A 21,996-nucleotide genomic window follows, 5' to 3' on the forward strand; every position below is an offset into this window, starting at 1 on the left:
TACTCGCAAGTATGGTAGTGGGAGACCAGCCAAAATTAGGGGCGCAGAAGGACTTCATTCTCTTTCTCGTGACTTCTACAACAAGGATTCCTGGGGCCAACGGGATGCCGCAAAAAAGTTAAACTGTTCTCAACAGTATATCTGCAAAACATTGCAAAGAGTTGGAATAAAGTGTCAAAAGAAGACAAGATCCCCGGAATACACTGAGGGACAGATTTCGACTCTGAAATCCCAATGCCGCTGGATAATGAAAAAATATTCCGGAAAATTCTTTGTTTTGGACGACGAAAGTTACTTTCTTCTTTCGAAGCATATTCCCGGAAATGATCGATACTATTCCATGGATAGTTCTACTGCATCTTCGAACATAAAATACAAGTTTAAACATAAGTACAGAAAGTGATGCTTTACATTGCCATTTCCGAGAGAGGTATTTTTAAGCCGTGGTTCAAGCCTTCTGGTTTGGCTATCAATCAAGATGTGTACCAGAACCAATGTTTGAAGAAAATTTTGATCTCGTTTCTACAAAAACATCATGCAGATGGACAATACGTGTTTTGACCGGATAAGGCATCATCGCATTACGCCAAAAAAAAACACAATCGTTCCTGAATACCCATTCGATCCCATTTGTACCCAAAAACCAAAACCCAACAAATCTGCCTCAGTGTCGCCCAATCGCAGATTTCTTCGGGATTTTGAGTTCCTTGGTGTACAAAAATAACTGGAGAGCCACGAATTGTAAACAGTTGATTGGTAGAATCAAGAGATACATGCATTCGCAAAGTTGGCATGACGGCCGTACAACGCTCTTGCTTCGACGTCAAGCGAAAGCTTTGCCGAACAGTCGATTACGGACCGTTTTCAAATGTACACTAATTTTTTTCAACAATGGACAATGTATCTTTAATTTCGGTAAATTAGATCTTTGTCTTTTTTTGACAGCTTGAGAAAAAAATTTCAAAATTTTAGTTGGCACCCGTTATTTTAGTCATCTTTTCATCGCTTTTTGAAGGTTTATACCGTGCAAACACCATATTCCAAACAGTGCCTAATTATGAACAGTTGCAAATTTTTCATAAATATCGACAACATTATAGCTATTTAAACAATTTAATCACTACATCTGATGATGTTATATTATTGAAATGGTTTAAATAGCTAGAGTTTTGTCAATATTTGAAAAATTTGCAAGTGTTCAGAATTAGGCACTGCGTAAAAAGAGCATATTAAACATATAGAATAGAATAATTAAACATATAGCACATCAAACATATAGAATAAGGATTTCTTCTACTTGATTAGGCCATTGCAAATCATATTTAAAGTTTTTGTCACCCCCCCCCCCCCCTCCCCTTTGGAAATTGGCTTGAAAAATCGGGGGGCAAAAAAATAATTTGTGGGATATGAGTTAAATTTCTTTTTATAAAATCAATTGTCTGTGGGCTCTACAGTCTGAAAAACTCGAAAAATGAGTCTCCGAGTTGAATTAACGCTTCTAGCACGAAACAGAAATGGAAATTCGAACAATGGAATTTCCGAAAATCGTCCACAAAAAATTTACTTCGTTTTTGTCTGTTTTCGTATATTTTTGCATAGAAAATAATAACGTATATTATAAGCAAGAATAGATTCGGTTTTCACGTTTAAACCTTATATAAAAATTCATGTTTGTTTTTTGCTCGATTAAAAAATTCACTTTGTTTTTTTTTGCCCCCCCCCCCCCCTTCAGTGGCCGAACACCGGAAGGACAAAAACTTTATAAAATATTTGTAATGGCCTTACTATAAACGTAAATATAACTACGATCAGAAAGCGAAAGCAGAGAAGTGGAAAATTTTATGCCATTAACGCATATAATGATGAAACTTTCCATCTACCGTTAAAGTGAAAAATGCTAGCATACTTCTCATTTAAGTTAACTATTCTGCTCGCATTTTTCTCTCAGAAAGAATAAAGTTGTGCTTTTCGGGAAATTGTTCACTGTATATAGCGTAATTTTGCTTTTTGTCACTAAATGAAACTTTAATTTTTTTCCGCAAAGTTTATAAAAATCCGTAGATTTAAGCACTTGATCCCAAGGGGTTTCCAACAGCAATGATTACTACGCACCTTCTAAAAAAGTTACTTTTGATTACTTTACTGATTACCTCTGATTACCAGTAATCAATCTCTTGTGATTACTATAAATTAATCATGATTACCAATGATTGCTTAAGATTATCATTGATTACTCTACTGATTACCATTGATTACCTAATTAATTAGTAAATGATTACACAAGTAATTTCTGATTACTACGCACTTATACGCCTTACTGGAAACCCCTAGCTTGATCCGTAGGTCTGTAGAAAATTCTCAAATCCGTAGAACTACTGATAAATCCCTAGATCTGGCATCACTGACGTTCGCAAGAACTAATTTCATAATTATTCATTCTCGTTCTCGATCGTGTTGTTCATTCAACAACAAAAACGATGCGAGGCGTCATCGCACATCGATGGCGGAGTCGAAAGCGGAAAGTACCGTTATTCGGCGACACGATCATTGCGGTTCCCGGTGGATCGCTACTAGGCTAGCAACCCGATGATTTTTGCTCGCATTTTTTTTTTGAAACCAACACTCTGCTCTTCTATCAGTTCAGCTTTTCAGTTGCCATTGGTATGGAATCGGGTTCAGATCGTGTCAAGATCGCACTGGCTGTAGTGCCAGTGATCAACCGGAGTGGTGGCGCGCGGTTTGGTGTGGTATTTGTTCGTTATTCGTGTTGGTTGTGGTTTTTGTGGCGAAGAAAAACTAAAATTATCGTTCTAATCTGTTTTGGGATGTATATTTATTGTGAAAAATATTTTGAAATGTGTTTTCGGCGGAAAGAAGTGTTTGTGTTTCCCTGTAGTGATCTGGCTATCTGCCCGCCAAAGGTTGGTTTTGGTAGGAGCTAAAAATAAAGTGGCTACAAGTTGAACCTGATGCCAACAACGTTTCCCTTCCCGGCAAAAGTAATTTGCACTTTTTCCGTAACTTTGCGATGCGCGTCGGGCTGAATCGCGATGGGATCGAGCTGGACCGGGAGATTGTGGTATGTTTTATTTTATTTTTAAGTTTGTACATGATTTTGTTTCTGTTAATTTGATCAATTAAGTACAGTTTCTCTAGAGTCAGCAACTGATGCTTATCAAAAGTGCCGCGGTTGATATTAGCCCCACGAATTATTCAATGTCATCATTGATTGATTGATGAGAAACATTATTTAAAAGTTATTTTCAAACTTCTCCAAACTAGATAAAAAGGATTGTTCAATGTTACAATCATGCGTTCCAACTCGAATAAATAATTTCAATTGGAAATCATCCCCACTATGCAAATTGGTTTCTATTCCACCAAATTCCCGCGATTAAAATGAAAAATTAGCCCGGCCTTAGTCACATATTTTTCCAGCTATTTGCCAGCAGACGTTGGTTGCTCATTGTGTTCCGTAACGCCGGAATTTGTCAAAAGACAGCAACATTGAAAATCATTCTATCCTCCGGTGGTTCCCCTCTGTTGACGACCAAAAGAAGTGGTAAAAACTACCGTTATTCGGTGCATTCGGCGATTATCGCGGAGACGTGAATTGGCGAGTGCGAAAACCGACCAACCGACCGACCGTTGGCATTGATCGGCATTTTGTTGGCAGTATTAAATGAATTTATTTTCTAAATGAACGTCCTTTACGAATTGCTATCGGTTTGGTCTTGTTTTTGGATAAGTAGGCGCACATGATAGTTGGTAGTTCATCCGTTGTTCATCGCGCTTTCTGGTGGACAAACGTGCTTCATCAAATGCAAATCGCTATAGGGTGAATGTATCAATTATGATTGTAATTATAGTAATGACAAATAAAATTTTGGAATTTTTTTCTTGAGCTGTCAAAAAAAAAAGAAAAAAAAATACTTGGAGAAGATCTGATCTACCGAAATTAAAGATACATTATCCATTGTTGAAAAGAAAATTAGTGTACATTTGAAAACGGTCCGTAATCGGCTGTTCGGCGAAGCTTTCGTTTGACGCCGAAACAGGAGCGTTGTACGGCCGTCATGTCAACTTTGCGAATGCATCTCTTGTTTCTACCAATCAACTTTTTGCAATTCGTGGTTCTCCAGTTATTTTTGTACACCAAGGAACACGAAATCCCGAAGATATCTTCGATTGGGCGTACTTAGACAGATTTTTCGGATCGTGATTTTTGAGTAAAAATGGGATCGTATGGGTATTCAGGAACGATTGTGTTTTTTGGCGTAATGCGACGATTCTCTATCCGGCTAAAACACGTATTCAAGAGCAACATGTGAAAAGGGCCTATGTGCAAATGAGGGATTCTCTTTGTGTCTCCTCTCTTGCGTTTACCACGGCGACATGAATGCATTCCAATGAAATTTTTCGTTACCAATAGTTAGCAAATTACGCCAGCAACCGTTTCATGCAGAATTAATCCGTTCAAGTGCATTTGCATCGCCGTGATAAGCGGAAGAGAGGAGACACGAAGAGAATCTCTCATTTGCACATAGGCCCTTTTCACATGTTGCTCTTGTATTGTCCATTTGAATGATGTTTTTGTAGAAACGGGATCAAAATTTTCTTCAAACATTCGTCTATTGTATTTTAATTGATAGCCAAACCAGAGGGCTTATTGTTGAAGAAACGAGAAAGAGAACGATGTCCTTCTGCGTCCATAATTTTGGCTGGTCTTCCACTACAGTCGCAGTCGCAACATATTCGCTTTTTAAATGTTGTACCGTGTACTTTTTGCCGAGATTTCTGTGACAGTTCGTAGAACTGTACAACGCGCTCTAGAAATGCTTCTTGTTTCGACGTCATTGCAAACCAAGGCAAGCAAACTCTCTAAAGAGAAGACCTTATGGCCAGGTTTCCGCATTTATTTATTATTTATTTCCGAGAATCGTCGTATTTATTTCGCGAGAATCGTCGCGGGGACAAATATAGTTTATTTTGTCAAGTAAATCAATAGCTTACGGGCTAGACAAGCATAATATATACTTATAACTTACATACAGCCAAGCAGATTCTTTCTGCGACGATTTCAAGCTATCAAAAAAGTGAGCAGCGCGTTTTGTTACCAATGAAGCGGGCAATATTAGGTCAACATCAACAGACTGTAGTCCCAATGATGGATAAGTAGCTTAATCTAATAACAATCACAGTCAAAAAATTACAATTACAAACACTAACAATTTTCTTAGTCGTCATTTGTTGAAAAAAACATAGGAAAGTTATGACGGACCGTTTCACGTGACAAATTAAAATCAAAAGCGAATGCATCCCGATTGAAAATTCGCTGTATACCAGACGATGAGCTGTTTCGTCTGTAGTTGGTGCGTTGAAAAGGTACCCTCAGCATTGAGTTGTTCCGCAGTGCCCTGGGACGCACGTTTAGATCAATCGCCCCAAGAATAGCAGGACAATCAATTCTTCCCTGCAACGTGACGACAACAAACACAGCTCTTGCGATGTTCCTTCGTGTCCGTAGTGTCTCCAAGTGTATTAATCGGCATCGACTTTCAAAACTCGGCAACTGGAACGGATTTCACAATGGTAGACGACAGAGAGCAAAGCGTAAGAAGCGGCGTTGGACTGATTCAATCCTTTGCATCCCGTTTTGGTAATATGGATGCCAGACAACGGAACCGTACTCAAGAGTCGAACGGACGAGTGCACAGTCAGTGAAGCTCTTAGCGATGCGGAAGACGAATCCTAATGTTCTGGATGCCTTGTCCACAATGTAAGAAATATGCCGTTTAAACGATAACTGGCTATCTAAAATAACGCCGAGATCCTTTACCTGGTCGACACGTTGGATTTCTGTATCGCGTAGCTTGTAGTTAAAAATGACGGGTTCTCTGATCCGGGCAAAAGAAATAATGGAACACTTCTCAGGATTGACGAGCATGCAGTTCAGATTGCACCAATTCGTAAAAGTCTCAAGCTCTTGTTGAAGACAAATTGCATCGTCCTTGGAACGTATCTTCAAGTACATCTTCAAATCGTCGGCGAAGGATAAACGAGGACCTCTGAGTACATAGTTGACATCATTGAAGTACAATAGGAAGATTAACGGTCCCAAATGACTGAGATTGGGGGATTCCAGATGAGGCCGGAAACGCATTTGATTGAAAACCTGCAACTGTCGCAATCAGCTGGCGACCTACGAGGTACGAACTGAACCAACGCAACATACTGCCGCTGATACCGAGTCTTTCCAATTTAGCAATCGCAATAGCATGATTGATTTGGTCAAACGCCATAGACAAATCAGTATAAATGACATCCGTTTGAGCACGATCCTCTAGACTTTCGGCAAAATATGTTGTGAGACAAAGGAGGTTCGTAGTGGTTGATCTGCCAAGTCGATCACTGACATAACCGAGCGGGAGTGAACGTCGATCAGACCTACGTCTCGTACTCGATCGGGGGGGATGTAAATTCCACACAGGAACAACCTGCAGTTAGTCAACTCGATACACACCCACACTTGCTCAAAACTGCTCCATTGATCATTTTCGATCGGTTTTGCTTTCAGTCTCTGATTAACCGCGACAAGCACGCCATCGCCCATTAACTTCCGACTATTTCTGGGCTCACGGTCGCATCGAAAAACTTCATATTCGGGACCAAACACCTGACACGAGAGAGTTCGAAAGTCGAGCCAGGTTTCGGTACAATGATATCGTAGCAGCCACCAGATGCAGCCAGGAGGTACTCGTTAACGTCGCAGTTTATTCCTCCAGCGTTTTGGTAGTAGATGAGCACATCGCCATTGGCATCATCGCGCGCAAGATCCGGCCTTGATTGCAAATTGGCCGAACTAAAAATCGGAGTATCAGGTACCGGAAGTTCATTACTTGAGTTGCAAGGGTACTCGTCTGAGGCTACGGATTGGAAGACTGCCACACCACAACCTGTGCTGTCCACAGGGCGGGGTACAGGAGTAGGACGAAGAGGAGACTCGTTGCGATCAGGATCCACTAATTGTTTATTGTATGGACTTGTAGACGGAACGTGGCTAGAAATGTTGAATTCATCGACGAGAGAAAATTTTGTATTACACGCATACCTGCCTGGAAGTGCAGGCTGGAAGACTCCTTCCAAACCACCGTGAACAGGACCAGGACGACTGAGATGGCAGCAATCAGATAAACAAGCGTTGTTTGTAAAGTTAACTGAGGAACAAGACGAGGTTGTGTCGTTGCGCGCGTCCTGGTCAGTAGAGATGGTCGGGTTTCATATTCTCCAAGCCCGAACCCGACCCGGGCCCGAAAATTTTATTGCTTTCAAACCCGTACCCGACCCGTACCCGAATTTTTGTTTTCTGTTAAACCCAAGCCCGACCCGAACCCGCAATTTTGCGTTCAGTAGAACCCGAACCCGACCCGAACCCGGATTTATTTTTTTCGCTAAGCCCGAACCCGACCCGAACCCGAATTTTTTTTCGGCCAGGAAATCACAGCAACTGAAATAATTGATGGGTCTCAAATTTATGCATGCACAAATATCTGTATTTGTGGCAGCTCTGCTTCACGGTATGTTTAGTGTTAAAGACAGCTAAACTTACAACTATTCCGAGGCACGAAACTTTAATTTATGATAGCAGACAATTCTAGTATTCTGTCAGGCCACCTAATCACTACACTGAGAAAACTTTTCGTATAGTTTCTATGTGTCCCACACATAGATTTTTGCAATGTGCCCAGTTAATGAACTTCATATGCCAAACAGTTATAATTTATGGGAACGCGAAACTTTTGCACATACTATTCAAATGCGTATATTTTTTATGTGTATAATTGCACATACTATTCATATGCGTATAATTTTTATGTGTAATTCTGGGAGGATTGTGTTTATATGCGGCTCATGATAATTATAGGGAATTTCATATGGAAATTTACTATTAGTTATGTGCAGAATACTTTGAGTGTAGTTTGGGAGCAGTTATGACATGATCCAACTAACGAATTCTGGAATATATAACTTTTGGTCTAAACTCGTTCTAAATCTGAAAACACTAAACCGTCTAAAATACAACCAGTTCAGTTTAGTTGATATCTGAGTAATACTAAATATCATTAAAGTACTGCTTATTTTATTATGTTAAAATAATACTTTTACAAAAACTCAATGTGGAGATGGTTCGGTTTCTCATTACCCAAACCCGAAACCCGGATTTATTTTTTTCGCTAAGCCCGAACCCGACCCGAACCCGACACCTGGTAAATGTGTCAAGCCCGAACCCGACCTGAACCCGACGGGTTCGGGTTTTTTTCGGGTTTCGGGTCTGAAAACCCGAGACCAGACCATCTCTACTGGTCAGTGCGGGGACTCGTAATTCAAGTTCATTGATAGACAAGTCTGCATCTATTTTGGCCAAAGGACTGACGCGTGCCATTCATCAATCAAAAGCCCATGCAGGTCAGGATTGTCTCATCAGTCACTTTAAGCGGTTTGGCGCCATAGGGCAGCAACCCCTTTTCGATATACATCACCTTAAATCAAGCTACTTTGAATACAGCAATTCGATGTCAAACCATCTTACCACAAATTACGTTGGTCGAAGTGGTGGAATCGACAAGTCCGGACTGATTCGCAATTAGGGCGCAACTAACAAAACGTAAACAAATCGTTTTATTACACCATCAGCCTTGAAAAGATTGTTAACCTTCACGTCCCCGACAGCAAAAATGCTGGTACACTGAAGTCGCTTTTTACGCGACTATTTTTACGCGAGTTTCGGAATTTACGCGGTTTTTTTAGGCGAATTTCGGAATATACGCGGTTTTTTCACGCGATTTTCGGAATTTACGCAGTTTTTTCACGCGAATTTCAGAATTTACGCGGTTTTGATTTACGCGGGGCGTATCCTTCGCGTAAAATGCGACTTAAGTGTACTTTCAGTTATACTTTTGGCTCTATTTCCACTGATTTTCATTCGATTTTTATGCAGCTAGTCTTAAAAGAATCCCCCCTCCCCGCCTCCCAGCTGGTTACGAGGTAAGACGCTAGTCTAATAAGCCAGTCGTCGTATGTTCGAATCTCGGCTTAGAGTCAATAGGATCGTAGCACTGACCCCGCACTGTCCTGTATTCTAACAGCTGGTTGCGAAGTCTGTCGTATAAAAACAGAAGGTCAAATTTCGATAACGGAATTAGCACCCATTAGCTTTTTTGCTTAAAAGAACCACATTAGATTGGTCTTTAATAAAAACATATGCGGGTAAATTATGGTTCCATTTTCCCGGAGCTATTCCAGATCGCGGTGGGATTTTGTTTGACGTCATAAGTAGTAGATGGAATAAAACTAGAAATCTGCTTAATTTACTGCGCAAAAGTTATCCATTTTATTTGCAGTTACTAATAATGACTTTTACACTATCCTGTAGAGCGCTGGCTTACGCCGCACACTTCGGAACATCCGGCATCGGTTCTACCGGAACTCAAAAGTGGTCATTTGGAATTCTCTTCGAAAATATGGCAAATGGGGTAACAAAAGACAGGATTTTTTCAGCATTTTTCTATTACGCAGATTTCTAGTTTTATGTCATCTGCTACTTATGACGTCAAAAAAATCTCACCGCGATCTGGAATATCTCCGGGAAAATGGAACCATAATTTACCAGTACATCTTTTCATTAAAGGCCAATCTAATGTGGTTCTTTTAAGACTAGTTGTATAAAAATCGATTGAAAATCAGTGGAGATAGAGCCAAAAGTGTAACTGAAAGAACAAGGTGAAACAGCACCGGGCGAATCTCAACTAGAGAACTTAGATGTTAAGCATGAATGCACAGATTTAATGCAGTATAGTTGGAAAACTATATGATTGCGTTATTCTACTCCAATTTATGCCTATAAACTCGATTTTTCTGACTTTAATTTAAATTACGACCTAAAAATGTACTTGCAAGTTGCGCCCTAATCGCAAATCATTCCGGAAATGTTAACAATAAGCGCGATTAAGCGATGTTTCAGGGGGGCTCCGTAGCCGCAAGGTTACCGAGTCTGCTTTGACAAACGAGTGGTCGTGGGTTCGAATCTTAGTAGAATCAAGCCATTCTCGATGTCAAGTGACTTTAGCATGGGTTTATTCTCAGGCCCCTCCATTTACCCTTCCTTCGTGCTGAATTCTATATTTACCCTCTGAAGCCTCTTAACAGTGCAAATGTCCCTCCTATAGTTAAGTGTACTGGTCAGAGGTACGAATGAGTCCTCGCCAGGGACGGCTATAATATGGGATAGTGCTGGCAGCGAGGAATAAGTGGGTAAAGTAGATTAAGCTTTGAAGGAAGGGTAAACCCCAATACACGCAAGCACGCATAAAATTTAATAAGCATATCGCTCACTCAATAGCGATTATAGCAAAAAGAAATGCAGTGCAGGTCATACAGCAAACACCCGGGCGATATTACAATAGATCAACTATACTGGTCGCAGTAATGAGTCCACACATGAAAAAAAAAAAAAAAAAAAGCGATGTTTCACAGAGCACAGAGCGGCACAAAAATAATCACAGCGAAGAGTAAATTCATCTCTTAGCTACACTGCTGCTACTCGCTTAACAGTCCCATTTATATAGGAAACTCCTAAGAAAATGAGACTGTCATGCGAGTAGCGGCAGTACAGTTAATGCTTAGTATCAGTGCAAAAAGACGGTTTATCATGGAGCCGTCAACAAACTTAACCTAAACTAACTGAACAGTGGAACCAAAGGTGTGATTTTCACTTGAGAATTTGGTATTTGGTTTTTATATTTTTCTATGTTTTATTCTAGATTTTAGATCTTGTCTTTGTAGCATGAATTTTTGTTTTTTTGTAGTTTGGTTTGTGTATTTCAGACTTCAGATTTTTTATCCTGAATTTTGAGCTTTTGATTCTTAATTTTTTGTACTTTTTTTTTATTCCAGATTTGGTAGATTGTGAGAATTTCTAACACCGTTTTATGTAAGGTAACTAGCCAACTCCATTGTCTCTACCTTGGTTAAGTTAATGCGGGTTCTTTTTTCTTTCGTTCCATATAGGATTGCAACAACTAAACTTTTATTTCACCTGTCTCGGAGGTGTGCTTTGTATGCTCCATGTAAGTGATTGGTGTCGGTCCGGTTGTGAGTAAACGTCGCTGCCAAGCCCGGGAAGATTGATGCGAACTAATTCTCCATCCGAACGAACAAGTTAAGTCCAACGAATTTGTTATTGCCTGCTCCGTCCGTCTGTCTGCCTGCTCGCTCGGACGTCTGCTGCCGGAAACCGGGGTTCACGCATAGGTCAAGTTTTGATTGTGGTTTTGCTGGATCAAATGGATAGATTGATTGGCCCGACCGGCCAAGAAGATAGCCGAGCCGAAGTTTGCTAATTCCCGGACAAGGCTGAGCGGGCGGAAGCAACAGTCACAGTTCTGTGTTACGGATATTTCATCACACTACTGCGCTGTTGTAGAAGAACTCGATGAGAGGAAAACTTTGTCCATTGAGCCTACCAATTACATTCGATTGATCTTCGTCTGCAGGGAAAACTTGCTGTGCTAGCTCCGCTTAATACGTCCCGGGCGGCGGGCGGTGCCGACTTGGTACAGACTTGGCTGCCACTGAATATTTGACTTCTGCGAACGGCTAGATAGCCGTTTAATTTCCTCTGCCCGATTGCCGGTCAAATTGTGAACGCATGGAATGGAAAAAAAGTTGGCCTCCCCTTGGCTAATCAACATTCTGATGATAATTCTCGGGAGAACGGGAAACTCTTTTATTGGCTGGCTAGTCGTAGGATATGATGTTTTTCTTTTAGTTGGATTCGTAAAATTTTACGTTAAAATCTGCCACTGTTTGACCAAAAATCGATTCTGCCGGAGCAAGTTCAACCAGAGCAGCAAAAGAGTTTCGAATTTTATCCTAGCCCGTCACTTTGGAAAATTTATGAAAAGCAAAAATATTCAATTTCCACGGTCACGGCTGCTGCAAGGACCTTCGCCTTTGGCTGGTCGCAGACCAGCGTCTCTTGAAAAGTTTTGAACCGAACGAACGAACGAACGAAATCTGCCAGTAATACAATTTCGCAAGGAGGTAGCAAAGGGTGGCGCGTGGTGGTCCGCTAAATCCGTTCAAGTGCTGAAAAGTAAAAGCCGCCTCCTTGCTCGACATGTGTGCGCGCCTTTCGAATTCGGGCAGGCTTCAGCAACCGTCAGTTCGGTCTCCGACCGGAAGAAACGGAAGCTGTGCGGTGTCACGCGCCAGTGGAATGGCAAAAAAATAATAACAAATCCTTCGTTGGCTGGAAATCGGTGGGAGTCCCGAACGAAGCACAGCATGCTTCGATCGGGTTGGGTGGGTGGTCGTCGTTTCTCGCGAATGAGAGCAACATACTGTGCGAGAGAGCAGAGCAGAGCAAATGGAAAACATAGAAAAACATCGATTCTTGCTGTTCCGGAAAAGAGCTGGAGCTTCCAAGCATGGTTCCGAACTTTTTCTCGCCGTGCCACCATCACCGTGACTCTCTCAGGACTCTTTCTCATCCGATTTGCACACTTGTCAAACTTCGGAACCCAGCAGAACCTGTTCCGAACTCCGACTGTAAACATTTTGCAACAAAACACGAACCCGACTTGTTCCGTAGAACAGTGTCAGTGGGGGCCACTCCGCCCGCTCTGCCAGCTGTAGCAGCCGAATGGAAAATTGTTTTAGTTTATGCTAAGCCTCGCTCGAAACCGGACGTGACTCTGCGGGTTATCCTTGTGTGCACCCTTGTGCGAGGGGTCTTGCGGGTACTTGATCCTGAACTTTAGTGGAGACTTTTAAATCCTTAACTGACCACCGGTGGTGCTGAACTCCAGGAGCCCAGGTGCACTGCTTATTTAGGTCCAAAGACACGGTGACGAACGTGTGAAGTGTTTCCTCTGTGTTGTGTTGCAACCAGTGACGAGGCAACAGTTTGACTTCAAAAGCTTCCGCCGCCGGTTGAAATCCTAGGGAAAGGGTGCAATTGCCATCGCGCGCGTTGGGCAAAAAACGAAGCAAAAAAACGTGACGTGTATATGATGGAGTTTTGATGAAGTGCTAGTGGGCTGCAAGTTTTTTTTTCCGTTTCGATACTTCTTCTGCTTGCAGTAAGTTTGTTTGCCGTTTGTTTTTTATCCTAGCAGTGCCCTAAACACACATGTAGGTACGTGAGTTTCCGGCGTGGGTGGAAGAAATTTTTGTGCTTCTCGGTTGCAAGCTGGCTAGCGAGCAGGCGAAAAAGTTATATGCAAAAATGAAATAAAACGAAATGTGCTGCTGCTTGTGCTGTTACAGCTGTGACCCCTCCTGGGCTCGCTCCTTGTGGTGATCTAGTTCAAAGGACGTCGGATATTTTCATTAGCGGCGAGGATGATGTAATTTTGCGGCGAGTCAAAGTGAGTTTTGATGGCTTGAACTAATAAGATTTTTCTTTCGAGATGAGATTGCATCGCGCGAAATGGTTGGTTGGAAGTCGGTTTTTGGCCGGAGGGAAAATCGTTGTACGATGATAGCGAAGGGAAAAACGAGTGTTACTTCCAATGTGTGTTTGGCCTTTCTAGATTGTGGAGATTAACCGCTTCCAATTATGGCAAATGCCTATCATATGAGTTCTGTTTTCTTCATAGAAGTGTCGACGGGATTTAAATATTAATTTAGTAAAGGATAGAAAACCATTAAATTGCACTGGTTGGTACTCTTTTCGTGAATAGCGAAAAATAACTGGAGTACACCATTTTTTCAAATAAGAATAAAACGTAATTCAAATTATGTAATGTTTTCATACAAGATTGATTTTTAAAATTGAAAATTCCTGAACCTGCTATCGTAGAATCAACGTTTTTAGATAACTATAACTACTAAATTTGCACAGTCATTCAGGAAATGTGGTTTCTATAAGAAGCTGCTCATGACTATTTTTACAGTGGAAGCAACTACTATCACTGATCTGGAAAGCTACATTTAGGGTTGAGAAAAATTCTTGAAATTCTTCTATTATTTACAGCTACAGCTTTTATGGGAGACAAAATCATACCTTTTTCTAAAAAATTTCTGGAACTTTTTACAATTAAATTTGTTAGGTTCAAGAACTGACTGAGAAGAAACTATTGGAGTGACGTCGACTACTCGAACTATTGGAGTGACGTCATTATTAAGCATCGAATCTTCGTTTTGCTAACTTTACGAAAACTATTTATTAAAAAAATCTTTAACTTTGTTACTTGCATATGGCAATGTCTTGTGAATATATTTTATCTTCACTCACCAGTTATAATCCTTTCTAATTTTTTTAAAATGGAAGAACAACAAACCGTTATGATAAATTTAAAAAAGTTGGTATAAAGTAAAAATAATACTTTACTATCTATAAGTTTCAATGGCACAGAATGTCCATCGAAGTAAGTAATATCATATAAATTCCATAGTTATTCGGTTAATTATGTTCGGCTGTTCAATTGAAATCTGTTTGTTTTTCTTTAGGGACATCACGGTCAATGGCGAGGTAATGGATAATTTGAACTAGAATCCTTTACTATTATCGAAACATTCAGGCTATCGAGAGGAATAGCCTTGTGGAACTGCCTTGAATCTAATTTTTGCGAAATGGAAAGAAAAAATCGAAGTTAAGGAAACTATTCTTGCAGTCTTTTTGAATCTAAAACACTCTTTTCTCGAAACAATTTCTAGGCGCTTATTGCTAAAAGTCTTATAGTTCTAAAGAATTGTTAGGAATGCATATGAATAGTTAGAAAAGTTATACATACGTTTGAGCTCAGGAGAATCGATTTGATAATTTTAATAATCCCTTTGTTAACTCACTAGGTGTACCGCAAGGAGGCGTATTGAGGTCCATGTTATTCAACAAAAAAGCACATTCCGCTACATTTCGGATTGCAGATTTTTTGTTCGACGGATTTCACATCCAACTCATAAGGTCTGTTGGACCAGTACGTTTTGTAGCTCGAGTCCAACTAGAAGATCTATTTTATCCATAGCTTGTATAAATGACTTTCTAACGTGGTTTGTGGTTTTGCGATTTATTTATTTACTAGCTGACCCGACAAACTTCGTATTGCCACAAATTAACCTGTGTTGTACATAAATCATGAATCTCGGATGATCTTTGTCACAATCTCGAGTTTTGCAAGTTTCTGAGGGGTTCAACCTTAGATGATTCATTTTGGCAGTTACGTAACTATGAAAGCATCCCAGGTAACCAATAAGCATCACCAATGCTATTCAAATATAGGCCAATAAGCATTTAAGTCGCCTTAAATGCTACTTAAATGCTATTTTGGCAAAATATACAGCTACTTTACTGATAACCTTCTTATAGTGCTGACAATGCTAATTTACAGCTAATTAGGCCATTGCAAATCATATTTAAAGTTTTTGTCTCCCCCCCCCCCCCCTTGGAAATTGTCTTGAAAAATTGGGGGACAAAAAAATAATATGTAGAATATGAGTCAAATTTCTTTTTATAAAATCAATTGTCTGTGGGCTCTGTCTGTCTGACAGTCTGAAAAACTCGAAAAATGAGTCTCCGAGTTGAATTAACGCTTCTAGCACGAAACAGAAATAGAAATTCGAACAATGGAATTTCCAAAAATCGTCCAAAAAATTTTTCCTTCGTTTTTGTCTGTTTTTTTTTGTATATTTTTGTATAGAAAATAATAACGTATATATTATAAGCAAGAATAGATTCGGTTTTCACGTTTAAACCTTAAATAAAAATTCTTAAAATCCATGTTTTTTTTGCTCGATTAAAAAATTTACTTTGTTTTTTTTTGACCCCCCCCCCCCTCAGTGGCAGAACACCGGAAGGACAAAAACTTCATAAAATATTTGTAATGGCCTAATTATTATGCGACGAAATTCATTTAATATTGAAATAATCATATTAATTAGACTAATTTTTTTTGGAAATAACATACAGCAATCCCCCGAATAATGCGGTTTCGAATAAGAACGTTTCCAATAAGGACGGTCTCGAGTGATTCCATTAACGCGGTCGACCGTCCTTATTGGAGTCTACGTAGCAAATGGGAATTGACTTAATTGGTTCCAACATGGAATAACTTGTGGTCTTAACCGTATAGAACGTTGGTGTCTTCGACAAAGTTGTTCAGCAGATCGAGGGCTTTTCGTTGGATTGTAGTACAGGGCGGACTCGATTATCCGGGTGAAAAAAAATTTTTTTTTTTCGTTGATTTATTTTAAACCTTAATATTATAGTGTTCATGCTACATGCTGATTCTTACTTAACAAGTATTGATTCACCTCCCTAAAGCTACAAAATTTTTTTTTCTATATCCCTTTTATCGGCGAAAAAAACAAAAATAAATCCTGTGATATTTTTTTACTTAAAAATCATCATCATCATCATGATCATCATCATCATTAGGCTTATAAAAATTTGAAAAAAAGTTTATGTCGCCCCCCCCCTCTTTCAAAAATTTCCGAAATGTGAAGGGGCAAAGAAATAAAGTGTTATATTATTATGTTGCATTCTTTAGTGAAAAGCAAATTTTTGTACAGTTCAACGTGTTTACATCTATAAATTAGTATTGTATTGATTAGTTAGTATTGATCAACTTTCTTTCACCAACTAACCTTTATGGTTCCTATTGCAAGTCACAGGCGACAATTTTGCGTTCGTTCGTTCCATTTTAATTCAACTTGTTTTAAAAGAACCGAATAGAAGTTTTTCCGTCAACATTTTTTTTCACTAAATGTTCGGTTTTGACTCTTAGAAATGATACCCATATAAAACTTTCTTAATTATTTATTTATTTACTATTTGATGGGGCTTTCAACCGTTGGTTGGTTCGCCCCAAAGCTAAAACTTTCTTTATTAAAGCCTCTAACTACTGTAAAAATGAAAAACTAAAATACGAATATTTAAACTCGTTACTTCTCGGATGTAATACATACCTTTTTGTACCAGTGTCCTCTATTTTCACCACTTCGAAACCATTTGTGCCACTCTTTACTCTTGTGGCAAGCAACACACGAAACGAAAAAGAAGGTAATCATTAGCTTTTCATTCGTTTTGTCCTTTTCACTCAATCGCTGATACACATATGTCAAAAACTGTTGTGCAATGCTGCCAGAAAATATGAAAAATTTTATAAACAGTGCAGCCGAAATGAATTTTTTAAAACTCAACATTCGTGATTAGGTGAAAAGAAACTCAACATGCTTGCAATTTGCATTGTTTAAAAAATCGTAGTAAATTCTAGAGTCAACGAAAAAAATATATTTTTGTACCATTGTCACTCGTATTGGGAGTACTTTCGAGAAAAAATAAGAAAAAGAGGGGTATGATCTCAATCTCTATTAGATTGAGGCAAAAATCAATCAAACAATATATGAGTGAAATTCTGTATCGCTGTTGACGGAGAAATTCCCAATTGCAGTTGGCGTCATAGGTACTAGATAAGATAGAAACACGACAAATTAGACACTCCGGAATATCAGCTATTGGTGCTTGAGGAGCTTCAAATTGGACATTTTATTCGGTAAAGTGTCCAAGTACGTACCCTAATTTTAAATGTTAAGAACGTAAAACACAGAGATACAGTTCTTTACCATGAATTGGATGCATGCAGGAAGGATGTGACTAAACTGTTCGAAACTTGAAATTTACGAAACATTTTGCATCCTTAATATACAAAGGTGAACACGTTATTGTTGAAGAACAAGCATCAACAGAGGAATGAATGACCTGATATTCATGACTAAAAGGTTGACCAAGAAATAAGCGGTTTGAAACGTGAATAGTTTCAGAGATTTATTTTCTTAAAACATGTCGGTAGCACAGTATATGCGTTTCAAGTAAAAAAGTGGTAGGGACCTAAACTGCAATTTTCACTCTATGATCAAACTGGTTCATCTCCATCAGGATCCTTACTTTATGTGGTTGGGTCGAAAAATATCGAAGTTTGGTTCGGTTTGAACTAAAATTTAAGTACTGTACAAAATATCTGTATTAAATAATATGGAAAAATATGGGGGGCTCCGTAGCCGCAAGGTTATCGAGTCTGCTTTGACAAGCGAGTGATCGTGGGTTCGAATCTTGGTAGAATCAAGCCATTTGGTGTCAAGTGACTTTAGCATGGGTTAATTCTCAGGCCCCTCCATTTACCCTTCCTTCATGCTGAATTCTATATTTACTCTCTGAAGCCTCTTGACAGTGCAAATGTCCCTCCTATAGTTAAGTGTACTGGTCAGAGGTACGAATGAGTCCTCGCCAGGAACGGCTATAATATGGGATAGTACTGGCAGCGAGGAATAAGTGGGTAAAGTAGAGCAAGCTTTGAAGGAAGGGTAAACCCCAATACACACAGGTACGCACACATGGAAAAAAATGGAAAATTATACGCTGGTTTCTTCTCTTTTGTTTAGTTATTGAAGGTTTGATGTTATTATTTTTTTCTTGTCTCCCCCCCGCTTCAGCAATATTTTGAGACCAGGACATGAACTTTTTTTCAAATTTGCATAAGCCTTATTATCGTAATCATTAATAAAAAAATTGCAAAAAAGGTATCTTTTGACTTTAGGGGAGATTGATCAATAATAAAAAAAATCATTTGACACACCTAAATATTGAAAATCATAACACCGAAAAATAATTTTGTACCCAAAAAAAATCATCAAGGCAAATGTCACTCTGCAAAAATTTCTGCTGATCATGCAAGTTTTCTCGGCTCCAGAATAACGGCAACACATGAGCTATTTTCATTTTATGAAAGACGGAAATTGAAACGATTAGTTGACATTTTTTCTTCGTCGCATGGAAAAAGGTAGGGAATTTGGCTGTTAGGAATTCTTTAATTTTACAAATTAAAATATTAGGGAATAACTAATTTTACACTGCGTGTCATAAAAACGCTGATATTTTTAATAATTTATGTTGAACAGAACGGAAATAGGTAATTTCGACGAAGCATCTTATTAGGGAGCAAATGTGTTTTTGTGTAGAACGAATATTGGAAAAACTGGGAAAAATGATATGCAAACTGAGAGAAATAATTAACTGTCCAGGTGGGACTTGAACCTACAACTCTCAATCTCGACGAAGCAGTAACAAAGCTTTATTTAAAAAAAAAAGACATTCCGCTACATTCCGAACTTTTTGATTTTTGACGTAGGACTACGTCTTACGGCAAGGTTGGGTATCATTCCAAAAAAAAGTCTAATCGCGAAGAGTGGTCAGGTTTTGAACGTCAATAGTTTAGGGCGTCTTCTACTCTACGGTGGTCTATGTTTAGATACGAGTTATACCAAATTTGGCCGAGCGAAATTGAAGTGAGAACTGGTGAAATAGATTAATGCATATCGATCCACAGCGGTGATGTAAATATTTGCTCTACCGAAATCTACAAAAGGCGGTATGATAAAACTAAACCAAAGGATAGTTAAATTTCGCCCTTGCGACTGTTTTTGACAGATATGAGAAATGCATTTTCAACTTGAAATGATTAAATCGAAGCGTTTTTAATTTGAAACGAATGGGTTAACATGTTAGATCGAAAAGTGGAATTCAACACGAATAGCGTTCGTTGATCGGCGATCAAAATGCGGGGCTCAATTTTCAATAAATCTAGTCAATTTATCTGTTTTACTGACGACGTGGATCCTGTCGGCAGAACATTTGAGACAGTGAAAGATCAGTACACTAGACTAAAACGCGAAGCAGAGAAGATTAGGTTGAAGATAAACACGTTTAAAACGAAGTATATGCTGGCGAGCGGAACCGAGCGTGACTGGGTCCGCTTAAGCAGTACCGCGGTAATCGACGGGGATGAGTTTGAGGTAGTCGATGAACGAGTTCATATACCTTTGCTCACTGGCAACAGAGGAAAACAATATCAACCGTACGGACCCCACAAACACTTGCGGTTGAACAATCCGAGTGTTCCTTTGAAATATCTGTTTGGCATGTCACTCGCATCCATAGTTTTTCCAACTCTTTGGAAATCTTCCTTTATGTTCCCAGTTTACAAAAAAGGAGATAAAAAGTAAGTTGATAACTATCGTGGGATTACGTCTTTTTTTTTGATTTGCCAAACTTTTGAAATGGTCATCTTGGAACCTATCTTCAATCACAGCAAGTTGTATATCGCCGAAACTCTGCAAATTTTTTTTACCAAAACACACTACCGTTACGAATATCTTATCATTCACAACTTATGCTACTGACGTAATGTCCAATGGCTTTCAGTCCGACGCCATTTACACGGACTTGACAGATTGACAGACTGGGTTTTGGACTAAACGTTTTAGGCTGTTTCCAATCGTACCTTTATGATCAGCATTGGTCAGTCAAGATAGGCGACTGTATATCCAAAGAGTCCATTGTATATCCACTTCCAGAATTCCGCAGGGCAGCCATCTCGGACCCCTACTATTCCTACTTTATTTCTACGATGTGAACTTCTCTCTTGAATGCCCGTGGTAATCTTTTGCTGATGACTTTAAAATGTTCTTTGTAATTCGGACCACCGAGGATGCTCTCTTTCTTCAATGTCAACTAACGGTTTTTGCTGAGTGGTGCAAAATTAACCGTATGAGCCTAAGCTCCAATAAGTGATCTGTCATCACTTTCACACGAAGGAAAATGCTAATTCGATTTGTTGAGTATCACCTAGCAGGTAACGCAATCAATAGAGAAACATGTGTTAAGGATCGCGGTATACACTTCGGTGAACAATTGTTTTTTAAACAGCATACTTCCTATGTAGTAGCTAAAGCCTCTCGTTGCTTGGCATTCATAATGAGAGTGTCTAGGAACTTTACGGACATTTACTGCCTGAAATCTTTCTACTATTCACTCGTTTGTTCAGTTCTTGAGCAGGGCTTGAAAAGGGATCGCAAGTTGAATGTGGTGACTGCCGTGAATGCGAACTTTCCGCATTCAAACTCCGCTTTTTGAACGATTATTTGACTGTTTTTTAAATCCAGTCAATCTGCCGCTTGCGCTGCTGCCGTCTTACATTTCATGCGTCATCTCAGCAAAAGCAAACAGTCGATCTCCCGTTTTGCTTTGCGCTTTGAGAATATAAACTGTAAACTGACTGGAAGCATACGGTGACGTATTTTTTCGTTTATCTTTTTGTCTCCAAATCGGCTGCTCACAGTAATAGTTTGTCACCCGGACGTCGGTCCGACGTAAGCAAACTATTCGTTTGTATTGGACGGAGTCCGACCGACTTCTTCCATGCACATGTAGGGGTTGTTTTTTGTTGTAGTATTGAATCATACGATTGTGCGCTTACTTTTCGTTAGCGTGGTAACTGCCAGTCATTTGACTGTTTTGCAGTCATTCGCTGCTCCAAACGGTAAAGGCAACTTGATCGAAACGAAAATGTTAAAAAGCTTAAGAACGCGATCGTTCCACTGCGTGCAATCGGCGTTTGACTGAGCAAACTGCCGGTTGTGTTATGCATAGCGTTCATATTCCACCACTAAACGGACGGTGTAAACTTGAATGCGCGTTAGTGTGACTGCGGTAGAAAAAAAGGATCGGTCGAAGCCCTGTTCTTGAGTATTCCGTGCGAGCTTTCCCGTGCTATGCTGATTGGCGATATGCTAACCGATCACATCGTTTGCCCTTCACGGGCAAATCACGATTTGCCCTTCGCTTCTCGGCGAATTAAATATAAACATCCACTCTCGAGCTCTTAGCGATAGAGCCTTCTTCAGATTGCCCGTTCGATGCACTGATTACGGAGCCTACGGTGCTGTCATCGGTCTGCAGCGAACCTTAATAGCGTGTTTTCCTGGATTCGACTACCACATTCCACGTTATAGAATTAAGGTAAACTTTTTAGTTATTTTTAAGCATCATTTAAGGACCATCTGTGTCTGTTGATTTGTAACAAATAAATAAATAAGTGTAACATAATTTGCCTATTATTATTACGAAAAGCATGGAAGTAGCGCAAAGAGAACATTTCA

This window comes from Sabethes cyaneus, chromosome 1 (genome assembly GCF_943734655.1).
Source record: "Sabethes cyaneus chromosome 1, idSabCyanKW18_F2, whole genome shotgun sequence".
Classification (NCBI taxonomy): Eukaryota; Metazoa; Arthropoda; class Insecta; order Diptera; family Culicidae; genus Sabethes; species Sabethes cyaneus.